This window comes from Bison bison, unplaced genomic scaffold (assembly GCF_000754665.1).
Source record: "Bison bison bison isolate TAMUID 2011002044 unplaced genomic scaffold, Bison_UMD1.0 scf7180017864516, whole genome shotgun sequence".
In the NCBI taxonomy this organism is placed as follows: Eukaryota; Metazoa; Chordata; class Mammalia; order Artiodactyla; family Bovidae; genus Bison; species Bison bison.
The window spans coordinates 7156470-7168779 of NW_011495069.1; the positions used below are offsets into that span (position 1 = coordinate 7156470).

Below are 12310 nucleotides of genomic sequence, written 5' to 3' on the forward strand. Positions count from 1 at the left end.
CTGGTGAGATGTCACTCAAGGTCTAAGCAGAGGTGACCAGAGTCAGATTTGTTTCTAGAAAGCTTGCTCTCTGGGGTGGCCGTGAAGCTGATGATTTTTTCTTTTATCCTGGTTGTACTATGTGGCATGTAGGATCTCAGTTCCTTGACCAGGGATCAAACCCATGCCCCCTGCATTGGGAGCACAGAGTCTTAACCCCTGGACAGCCAGGGAAGTCCCTAGCTGATGGTTTTTGAGTGGAGTGAGCCCTCTCCAACCTGTCCGCTCTGGGTAGAAAGGTCACACTCAGGGCGTACCCCATTCCCCTGGCTGCCGTGTGACTGGGTGGAGACAGGCGCCCTGCTCCCAGCAGAAATCTCCCTCCTCTGGCGAACGTCAGAGCCGGAGCCCCCAGCCTGCAATCCTCCTCGGTGACTCTGAGCTCCTCTTTCAGGGGCGGTGCTACCTGAACAAACGGGATCTGCCGCCGTGTGTGCGGAAACAGGTGCGGCCCTCCACAGTTCAGAGAAAATAAAGTGCCTACAGGCGTGTCTGGCAGTAGCCCTGCCTGGCTGAGTTTCTTGCTGGCTCAAGAAATCAACACAGAGGCAAAAGCTGGCACGCTGGCCCTGCCTCCGTCCCCTGCTCTGCCCACCACCCCCAGGAGGTGTCCCTGGCACACTCAACCCCTGACACACCTCTCACACCCTTCCTGGCACTGCTCTCCTGCTCATTTTCGTATTTTCTTGGACCCCAGGCTCACACTGCCTTGCCACGTTCTGCACACCCTCCAAGCCTCTTCCCTGTTCCCGTTGAGTCTTCACAGATGGCGGGGTAGGTACCGGGAGGCCCCTGGTTTGGGAAGTTGAAGACTGGATGCTTACCCTGCTCTGTGACTTTGGGTGAATTGCTTGACGTCTCTGAGCCTGTTTCCTTGGGTATCAAGCAGAATGGGTGTGACGAGGGGTAAAGGAGATCATGAATGTGAAGCCCCAAGTACAGTGCTAGACACAGCTGCTGCCGCTGCTGCTGCTAAGTCGCTTCAGTCGTGTCTGACTCTGTTCGACCCCATAGATGGCAGCCCACCAGGCTCCCCCGTCCCTGGGATTCTCCAGGCAAGAACACTGGAGTGGGTTGCCATTTCCTTCTCCAATGCATGAAAGTGAATAGTGAAAGTGAAGTCGTTCAGTCGTGTCCGACTCTTAGCGACCCCATAGACTGCAGCCTACCAGGCTCCTCCATCCATGGGATTTTCCAGGCAAGAGTACTGGATGGGTTGCCATTGCCTTCTCCGGCTAGACACAGTTCAGTTCAGTTCAGTTCAGTCGCTCAGTCGTGTCCGACTCTTTGCGACCCCATGAATCGCAGCACACCAGGCCTCCCTATCCATCACCAACTCCCGGAGTTCACTCAGACTCACGTCCATCGAGTCAGTGATGCCATCTAGCCATCTCATCCTCTGTTGTCCCCTTCTCCTCCTGCCCCCAATCCCTCCCAGCATCAGAGTCTTTTCCAATGAGTCAACACAGAGATGGTCCCAAAAGGGACGAGTGGTGATTGTGAGTGTTAAGTGCCCATCACCCCAACCCCAGCTCCTTGAAAGCCAGGCTGACCTACACACCCAGGGCCTCTGGACTCTCCCTGCCGCCACACCTGCTGAGCTCCTGGGACCCGACAGCCATGGGCAATAAGGCTCATATTGCTTTGAAACAAAGATAATGGCAAAAACAAACGCCCACAGGCTCAGCTCTGGGGGGTGGGGGGTAGGCGTCAGTGACCCACTAGAGCTGCTTCAGAGATGGCACTGGGGGCCCTTCCTGGGACAGGGCAGCCCGGCCAGGACCCTGACCCAATACCAGGCCGACTTACCCACTGGGCAGAGCAGATACAAGGCCATCTAAATGTTTTAATTTCTTTTAAAATCGGGAGGGGGGTGGGAATCCATTTTAGGGTGGAAACAGCCTGCAAAAGCTACACCGCAGCTCTGACCACATCTTCATTCATTCAACCGCATATCCTGGGCAGGGTACTTCCTGTTGGTTCTTATTTGATCCTTATGATCTTGTCTGGCGGCACACATATCATTTTTCTCCCTGAGATGAGGAAGATGAGGCTCCTGGAGGGTAAATAAGTTGCCTCCAACTTAGATGTGACAGAGGTGGGATTTGAACCCAGGTCCCCCTGAGTCCAAATGCTTTTCTTCCCTAGACCACGCCCTTTGCAAGTTCATCATCTTATTTGATTTACAGCATAAGGTGGGATAATCAGTCCCAAGTTTTTTGGGGGTTTTTTTGACTGCACCATTCAGCTTATGGGATCTTAGTTCCCTGATCAGGGATCAAACCCACACCCTCTGCAGTGAAAGTGTAGACGCCTCACCACTGGACTGCCAGGGAATTTTCAACCCCATTTTATTTTCTAAGATTTTTTTTAATGTTGACCATTTTTAAAGTCTTTATTGAATGTGTTACAATATTGCTTCTGTTTTATGTTCTGTTTTTTGTCCACAAGTCATGAGGGATCTTAGTTCCTCTACCGGGCATCCAACCCACACCCCCACCAGAGAAGTCATCTGACCCCATATGAAAGCGGAGGAAACTGAGGCCTGAGGCGAAGGGGACCCCTTGCTCACCGGGTCCTTTCCTCGTAGTCAGTGAGGGTGGGGAACGAGCCCCCGCTCCCACGCCCCTCCCTACGTACGGCCCCTGTCTGGTCCAAAGCCCTTTCCTGCACCCCCACGGTGCCCACCCGCTGCCCTCACTGTGGGCACCCTGTCCACGTCGCTCGCCTGCCTTTCTTCCCGCCTCCCTCTTCCTGTCCAGTTTCCCAGCCCTTAGAGGAGCTGCCTACATCCCACCTCCTACCAAAGCTGCCACCTGAGAGGGAGGGAGAGGAGAGCACGAAGGTTCAGATGCAAACCTGGGTCCCCCAGACAAACGCCCCTCTGTATCTTGGGGCCCGTGGTGACTGGCTGCGGGCCAGCGCTCCCTGCGGGCGGGCGGCTTGAATGGCCAGGATTGTTCCCGCACCTCCTGTCCCTGTCTGCTGCCCAGCGCCTGCCAGGCCCCCCCGCACAGACAGGAAAGGGGAGGGCCGTTCCTTCTGGAATGGAAGGTGTGGGAGGCAGGCGAGCCGTGGGGAGGGTGTGGGGGGTGCTGTGTCCTGAACCAAACTGGGGAGGTAGGAGAGTCGCAGGATGGAGGGAGCGTGAGAGGGAAGTCACCGTCCCAGCCTGAGCTCTCTGCAGGAGAGCAAACTGAGGTGCAGACAGGACAGGTGACTTGCCCAAGGTCGCACAGCACGGCAGTAACAGAGGTAAGACTCGAACCCTGGACGCCTAACTTCCAGCCCAGGGTCCCTGCCCTCCCACGTCAGGCCTCACGCTGGGGTTTGGGTGGTGAGCCTGCTGAGCCGGTGAGGTGGTGAGCGCCACAGGCTGGGACACTGAGCTGCAAAGGAAGAACGTCACGTAACGGCTGCACAGCACCAGGTTTCCTCTCGTTCTGTAGTCACGTGCAGATGCTGCAGACAGCGTTCATCCTTAACTCCTTCATGACAAAGACTCGGAGGTTAGCCAAGCCCTTGCAAAAGGTGGAGGAGAGACCATGCATCAAAGGCAGACCTCTGAAAAGTCAACATCAGGGATAACCTCAGATGATTGGATTTTGTAGGACGGCACTGGCCTGGGTTCTTAAATAAGAAGCAGCTAGCTAGGGGCATTGGGGGTCAGGGCACCTGGTTCTGAAGAGACTTGGGTTTGGTTTCTTCTCTGCACTCCCAAGCCCAATTTATTTTCCTTCGGAGGTTCACAGTGGCCTGCCCACGGTCTACACACTGTTACATCTCTGTGTTCTTGCTTCAGTGGCAGCAATGAAAAGTAACTCAGAAGCCTCAGTTGGTGTGTTTTAGAAACGTGGCAGTTACCAGGCAGGGTGGCTGAGGGCAAAGCTGAGGGGGGAACACTGGTCCAGGTGGGACTTAAGTGCACTCACCGGCCAGGGTTCCTTCAGGTTGTCTTTGGTTCTTGCTATTGTTGTTACTGATCTTGTCTTGAACGAATCAGAAAGGAGTTCTGGAAAGAGTACCCAGTGAACGACCAACGCACCTTCCTGTCTGTGTGCCCCGGGCCCCTCGCTGGCCCCTAGCTTTCTCGTTTGTCAGGAGAGTTTTCAGAGTGGCTTCCACCAAATCCACTGATCATGGGCGCTGCCTCCTAGGATCACCACAGAAGGTGTGGGGAATCAGGGAAAGAAACCTTGTGGGAAGAGGAGTGGAAGGGAGGTGCCTTTTGGAGGAGCTGGATTTTCCATCATAAGTTCATCCCCCAAACTCTCCCGCAGAAGAGTGGATCTCCTTTCACTCTGAACAAACACATAGAAAATTGACCAGTTTCACTTTTTTCTTGACTGGCAGAATTCTCCTGCACCTCCCTCCTCCTCCTAGTCAGACTGGCTACCCCTGGCATCATCCGGGCGCCCCCTGGTCCCTGGGTCCTTTGAGTGTCTCATGCAGTTCACGCCTCCGCCTTCACGGGGCAAATCCTCCAGGAAAAGGTGCATGAGGCGGGCTGGATTTTTTGTGTGAAGCTTCTTCTGCCCCTAAATGTTGTTCTTCTACCCTTCCACTCAATATTTAGTTTGGCTTCTGTCCACTTCTAGGCTGGAGATAATTTTCCCTTAGAATTTTGGAGAGTTAGCTCAGAGCTTCAGGACTGCTGCTGTCAAATCCATGGACATTCATCTGAGTGTTGGTTCATCTGGTTTCATCTGAGTGTTGATCCTTTTCTGGATATTTGACCTTGCTATTTTTTATAATTGATAGATGTGTGGGACATTCTCTTTACACCCTGCATTCTGGGAGGTAATGATGATGAGCCCCGTTGTGAGTCTTTTTTATTCACTTTTCTGGTGAGTCCACAGTCTTCTCATTCTGAAAATTCATGTCATTCATTTCTGGGAAATTTCCAGGTATTCTTTGGTAATTGCTTCCCCTTGATTTTTGTTCCACTTAATCACTTCTGACATTCTAAATGTTGGACCTCCTGGAGTAATTTGTTTTTGCCTCTTTTCTCTCTCAGTCTTTTTTGGTTCCACTTTATGAGACGTTTCCTCAGCTGTCTTCGAATGCTTCTATTGAACTTTTACTTTTGTCATATTTTAAATTCCTAGCACTCTTTCTTGTTCTTAGAATATTCTTTTCTTATAGTATTCTGTTCTCGAGCCTCAGTCTCTTCCCCAGACCGGGGATCGAACCTGTGTCCCCAGCATTGGCAGGTGGATTCTTATCCACTGCACCACCAGCAAAGTCCAAATTTGTGTTATAAGTTGTAATTTTGTTATGGCAGCCGTAGGAAACAAGCATCCTAGCTCTGCTATATACTAGCACTGAGACCCTGGATGGGTCACTTAACCTTTCTGAACCTCAGGGCTTTTTTATCTGGAAAATAGTGATAATGTAGGTGAGAAGATACATACAAGTGTTTAGCGTGGTAACTGACACATGGTAGTCACTTGCTAAATGACAGCTGCTGTGTTTGTGGCCACCACCATCATCACCCTCATCCTTGATGTTACCGGTGGTCTACCCACAGATGTCAGTACAGATGGGACACTTTCCTGTTTGTCTAGACCTTTTTGAATAGAAAGGCTAGGAAGCTGTTATGAGACAAGCCTATAGCTCTCCTCCAGTAGTCCTCAGCCAGGGGCGATTTTGCCTCCCAGAAGACACTGGAAAACGTCTGGAGACATTTTTTGTTGTCGAAGGTGGAGGATGCTACTGGCATCTGGTTGTAAAGGCCAGTCCCACAATGCACAAGATGCCTCCACAACAAAGAATGCTGTGGCCCAAGGGTACACAGTGCCAAGGCTGAGAAACCCTGCCATTCTCTGAGTTCTGTGGTACCTCCTGGGCTCAAAGTATCAACACGTAGTGTATCGCTGTTCGCACTGTTTGCGACGCCAGTTGTCTCGCTGTATCTCACTTACGCAAATGGTTCGTTGAACCCGGTAGACAAGGTGCAAGCGGGGAAGCTGGAGGAAAACTCAAGGAGCTGTAGGAATTGCTGATGGGTTTATTCTCTCCTGGCTGGCACCGCGGCCGTAGCAGCACACACGCTACATTCTCTTTTCTCCTGGCTGACCCCACGGACACAGCTGAGTCACCGCCGTTTTCTAGGCGGAGCTCACGCAGGCCTACTACTGCACAAAGTAGCACGTGACCAAGTATCTCGTGATGCGCATGCGCAGTGCTTTAATGCGCTCAGCTGTTACACAGTCATTATTTACAAAACGTGGGGTGAGAGAGCCTGAACATGCCATCTTGGCTAATTTCCTCTCTCCCCACACGTAGTAAAAATACTAAGAGTCCTGCCCCAGCAGGGCCACTGACCCTCTGAGTAGCCCCAGAAAAATCGCTTACCTCCTGGAAGACTAGGCAGCCACTCCAGTTTGGAAGTAGATCTGAATTTGAGATTGAGCATCTTACTCATTTGCTCTAAGACTTTAGGCAAGTCCCTTAACCTCTCTGAGCCTCCATTCCTTTTCAGGAGAGTGGAGATAAAAGACCCACCTTGTCATGTTGATTAAGTGAGAAAACACGTGAATGCATAGCGCCTGACACTTCATTAGCATCCCCTTAAATGTTAGTTTCCTTTCCTTCCTGATCAGAATGTTGGGGTCGAATTATTTTCCTCTGACATATTCACATAGAGCCATCAACTCTTTACCCTTGTGCCTTTTTTCCCTTGGGGACAGTGGGACACCTGGAGATTTATATAGAAGCTCAGGTATATTTGAGGACCCTTGGAAGTTAGGTCCTTGGCTTGAGCCCAAAGACTGAGGGGTAAATGGAAGGCATAGGTCACATTCCGGCTCTCAGTCAGTCTCAACCAGGACGCCCACTGGTCTCCTCCTCCCACTGACTCCTGGCACACCCTATGCCTCCCATTTGGCACCAGGCATAAATCCGCCTTGTGACCACTCTCGTCTGGGATTTCCATCTGTAACTTTGTACATGGAACTTAGACTTGCAGGTCTTGGGTGGGAAGCTCCTTGCGGCATCTTTCTATATAATGTGGGCCACAAAAATCAGAAACACAGGATGTTCAAGCCTGAAATTGACAGGTGGGTAAAAAAAACTTAATAGATGTGGTAAACCTAGAACCCAGACTTCCAGATCCACAGGCCACTGCCTTTTCCAAAGGACTTCAATATGATGTTAATCAGCTACCTCTCTATGATCAAGGCTGGACCAGGCAAGAGGGGGATAACCCCCCACTAACTACTGATAGAAGGAAATTTTCTTAAAAGAAATATTCTCATCCTCTTTGCCTGAGCTGTAGAGACATGATCCCCATGGCCCCTCTTTGAATCATCTCAGAGCTGTGTACATGGTGGGTGCTGGGTGAATGAATGACGGAAAGTGGACAGAACAGGTGGGAGAATGAGTGTGTGCACAGTGGGTGGGGGGGGTGGGTGGATGAGTGGATGGGAGGATGGAAGAGTAGATGGATAAATGGAACAAGAAATGGGCTTCCTAATTTCTGAGAACCAACAGCAAGGAACATATTCAGTATGTAATTGTGGGGGTGGGGGTGGGGACTAAATTCAAGGTAGCATTATGCCAACTCAGCCCCACCTTTGGGACCTCTGACACACAAGGGGACAGAGCCAAGTACAGGCAGAGCAATTAGAGTGGGGGGAGATGATATGGAACCCAACAGGAATGGAGGGTGTAGGAGGGAGCCAGTCTGGATTCAGGCAGACTGGGATCACCATGTACTCAACAAAGCATTTGGAGGTTCCTATAACACCAGGCTATGGTAATTTAGGTTTAAAGTCTCCTCTGTGTTGGAAACAATTAAATCATACTAAGGATAATCAGTCTAGTAACACTAGAAAACTGGGCTATGTGCCTTATAGACAGTGTTGCCAATATATAATTTCCCTGGAAGATAAGATTCTACAGAGTAGACTAAGTCAGATGACCTGAGATATACTGGGCTACATCTAATAGAAGCTCTTAAGTCTTACTTGTGACTTTACTAATACTGCTGGCTATGTTATTTGTTGGAGAAGGAAATAGTAACCCGCTCCAGTATCCTTGCCTGAAAAGTCTCATGGACAGAGGAGCCTGGTGGGCTGCAGTCCATGGGGTCGCAAAGAGCTGGGCACAACTGAGCGACTAACACTTACGAACTTACTAAAGGGTCCAATATGCAATCTGCTGTCATGTCAAACCCCTCTGTAGAGTTCTCCTCGTTTTATTACAGTCCCAACTACCTTCCAGGAAGGATTCCTGCCTTCCATCCTGACTTGTACACACTGTCTTCCCTCATCCAATATCCCCCGAGTCGATAGCTACAAAGAAAGATGAGCTTTAGGAAGACGCAGGTTCTTGAGATCAGCTATGAATGGCTGGTCCATACCCTAGAACCACAGGTTGGAAAGGCCGTTAGAGATGGTCTCCAAATTAGGCCATTTTGCAGGTGGGAAAATCAAGGTCTAGGGAAGACGATGACTTTCCAAAGTGTTATGGCAAGTGAGTAACAAAAGGAAACCATGTCTCCTGATTCTCACTCCAGGTTAAGAATTCTTTAATGCTTTTTCCCGGCACGCCCAGCAGCCCCCAGGCCCTACCAGTCCTATTAGGACTTTTGCCTGCTTGGGGTTGGTTTCACTCTTTCCTCTGTCTCTGCCCTCGGTGGAGATGGAGGAGAAGGTCAGTGTTCTGGATGTTCTGCTGAGTCTCTCCTCAGATCCCCTCCTTGGGATATCAGCCTTTACAGTCTGGCTCCCTGACTTCTTTGTTCGTACTTGAACTCGACCAAGCGCAGCAAACACTACATCAGGTGGAGAACTGGGGGCTCCAAGAAGAGCAGGGGGAACACAGACTGGGAGATAGGAGGGGAAAGAGAAGAGGAGCTAGGATGAGCGTTCACCGATCACCCACCATCCAGCAGGCACTGTTCATTGTTCCGTTGCTCAGTATCTGACTCTTTGCAACCCCATGGACTGCAGCACACCAGGCTTCCCTGTCCTTCACTATCTCCTGGAGTTTGCTCAAAGTCATGTCCATGGCGTCAGTGATGCCATCCAACCAACTCATCCTCTGTCACCCCCTTCTCCTCCTGCAGGCACTGTGCTGGGCAGTTATAACATCTCATTTATTCTCAGAACCCCACAAGATAGGAAATGTTTTATAAATGAGACTGTTTTTCCTGTTTTATAAATGAGAATGCTGAGGCCTAGAGAAGTGGTTTGGCTTGTAGAGCTGGTCAGCAGGGATCCCAAGATTAAAACCCAGGACTCCCTGACCCCAAAGCCCCTGCCAGGTCCGGAGCTCCCAGACCACGTGCTTTGTCACAGTAACATCAAGAGTTCTCGAACCACCAGCAGGAGCTGGAGTTTCTCTCCTAAGGGCCCAATCAACAAGGTCAAGGCTAACAGGAATCAGTGCAAAGTCCTGCACATAAGTTCAAAAAGACAATTGCATAAGAGTGTCCTGGAGGTCTGGTTACTAGACTGCAGCTCATCATAGGATCGTCACCAAGTGTAATACAGCTGTCATTGCCTTCTAGTTCCAAAGGACTCTGAGTGTAGAAAGTCCTAGGCTTTGACAGAACATAAACAAGCACAAGATAAATGAAGTAAAGGTTTGGGGGTGGTGTCTCAGCAGGGTGTGTGGAGCAGTGGGCTGTGGCTGCCTGAAAAGCTAAGGAGCTATTTGTTTGCATTAATCCAGTGTAATATCAATAGTTTTGTGCCCAGTCCCTGTGCTAAATGTATCACATGTTTTATCTCATTTAATTCTCACATGACCCCGTGGAGTCTATAATTCTTGTTTTAGATCAGAAAACTAAGAAGTGAAGAAAGTTGACCAAGGTCACGCAGCTAGTAAATAACTGAATTCAAGCTCAGGTCTGATCACTGTCAAGAAAAATGTCATTCTGGACAGTTCAGGTCCCCTTTGGAGTCAAGCATCTGCTTTGGGGTATTTTATTTAAGGAAGATACTGACACATAGAGAAATGAGGAACCTATTCATGAGGGGTACTAAAGACTGTTTGAAGAAGCTGAGAATATTTATCCTGGAGAATAAAATCCTCAGAGAACATATAGTTGCTGTTTTCAAGGGCAGAAAGCATCTCGACTTAGAAACAGGTTGGATTCACGGGACATTTGTACGTGCTCAGTCATGTCTAACACTTTGCAACCCCATGGACTATAAGCCACCAGGCTCCTCTGTCCATGGAATTTTCCAGGCAACAATACCGGGGCAGGCAACCATTTCCTATGCCAGGGGATCTATCAAACCCAGGGACTGAGGCCCCCGTCACCTGCATTGGCAGGCGAGTCTTTGCCACTGAGCCACCTGGGAAGCCCAACTGGACGTCTACCGATCATTTGTTGGTTAAGGTCAGAGGGGCATACTATAGCCGACTGCTGTTGCCGCCTACTGGTAGAAGGTGAAAATGACATGCTGATGTCAGCTACCATCACTGTTCCATTCATAGGACTTTAACTTTTTGTACGTGTAAGGGCTTTTAAACATGACCATTGTCATGTGTAAGAGGTAATATAGGTTACTTCTGTGGGAAGAGAATTAGGACCAATGGGTTAAAATCACAAGGGAAGAGATTTTGGTTCCAAAATGAAAGTTACTTTTCTGACAATTAAACCATTACCACTAACCTAAGGGACAGATTGGGAGTAGTTAGGTTTTTGTCTGTGGAAGAAACCAAGTCATGCTGAATCTCCCATCTCTCAGATGAATGAGAGAAATCAATCCCAGTGTCTTGGCGGGTCTCAGGCATTCATGGCTTCCCGATTCTGAGTTATAGTTGGCCATTTGGGTAGCGGTCTGCCAGGCTTGATAGCATCTGGGTTTTCTTATCCGGGGAGGAACATCTAGGCTAGGCCAGACAGAGGAGGATACCATGGAGGCAGAGCGGAAGGGAGAGGGATATTCTGGACAGGTGGGGTCTGGCAACATTGATCCTCAAGTTATGACCTTATGGACTTGCCTGGTGGCTCAGACGGTAAAGCGTCTGCCTAAAGTATGGGAGACCCGGGTTCAATCCCTGGGTCGGGAAGAGATTCTGGAGAAGGAAATGGCAACCCACTCCAGTGTTCTTGCCTGGAAAATCCCACGGACGGAGGAGCCTGGTGGGCTACAGTCCATGGGGTTGCAGAGAGTTGGACATGACTGAGCCACTTCACTCAGTATGACCTTATACCTGACCAAGGAACAGAAAGGGATGGTTCAGTGAGTAAATGGTCATGACTCTCCATCTCTTCCCAAACTGACCTCCCACATGCAACCATGTGTAAACAACCCTAGGAAACAACAGCTCCTTGTAGATTCTGTAAATATGATTAAGGCTCTGCTGGAGACAAAGGTTCAGAGTATAGGCAAGGTCAGGGACCAGTCTGGGTCAGGGTTAGATCAAGAGCTCTGCCCTCTCTTCCACAGCCTGTGAGGGCCTTCTCATCAAAGCCCTACATTGATTTGGCCCCCAGATGCTGGCCATTGCACCTTGTGCATTGTCTGGGGACCAGTCTAGTGAGAGTTTATGGAGACGGGGCGGTGAAATTAGACAAACCCTAGCTTGAATCCTAGCATAGCTACATATTAGCCTTGTGAAGTTACATTGATATCTTCTCTGATCTGAGTCTCAGTTTCCCCATCTGTAGAATGGGCACAGTGACTGTATTCTAATCAGACAGATATGAGGATTCAATGAGACCTCTCACATAGATCACTGAGTACAGTGCCTGGGGCACATGGTAAATTATTATTAAATTAACCTCTGTCCATAAAGTTCAGCCTCACCTCCCTGTACACTCCCCCATTTTCTGTGGCCATGGGCCCTGGTCATGGACGTACTTGACACTGACATCTCCCTGCTGGACCTCACTTGGTTAACAAGAATCACAGGGGCCCCACACATGAAAACACCCACACCCTTGGCTATCAACACTCCACCACCCTCCCTCCCACCTTCTCTGATGTGGTAGGAACAGAGATGTAATTGAGAGCCCTTAGATGAGGCAAGATATGCTCTGGGATTACTCATTCTTCTCTCAGAAAGAGGAGCAGCCGGGCCCATCCGAAAGGGAGTCCCTCCTGGAACCCGGCACCCAGGAGGTCACCCTGAAAGGCCTGCGGAGGAGCCTGTGCCCTGGTGGCCCTAGACAGCTCCATCACCGGTCAGTATGTGTCTGTGTGCACATGTGCGGGTTCCTGCAGTGACTGGTCTTGAGCCTCTGCCCCCACCCCCGGTGTGTGCCAGGGTCGGGTGGTGCGGAGGGAAGGATACAGGCTTCGAAGTT

The 12310-nt window shown here is 50.0% G+C and overlaps 1 protein-coding gene across 2 annotated transcripts in view; it reads left to right on the forward strand.

Annotated features, from left to right (window-relative positions):
- The window catches only part of NCMAP (noncompact myelin associated protein), a 50564-nt gene that overhangs the window by 21582 nt on the left and 16672 nt on the right, over positions 1–12310 (forward strand). Inside the window, exon 1 of one of the 2 annotated variants that reach the window (XM_010830063.1) lies at positions 12079–12187. The exons of the other annotated variant lie outside the window; for it this stretch is intronic. The gene's annotated coding sequence lies outside the window, so the exon portion shown is untranslated. Of the gene's footprint in view, positions 1–12078; positions 12188–12310 lie in introns of those variants that run through there. 2 annotated transcript variants of the gene reach the window in all.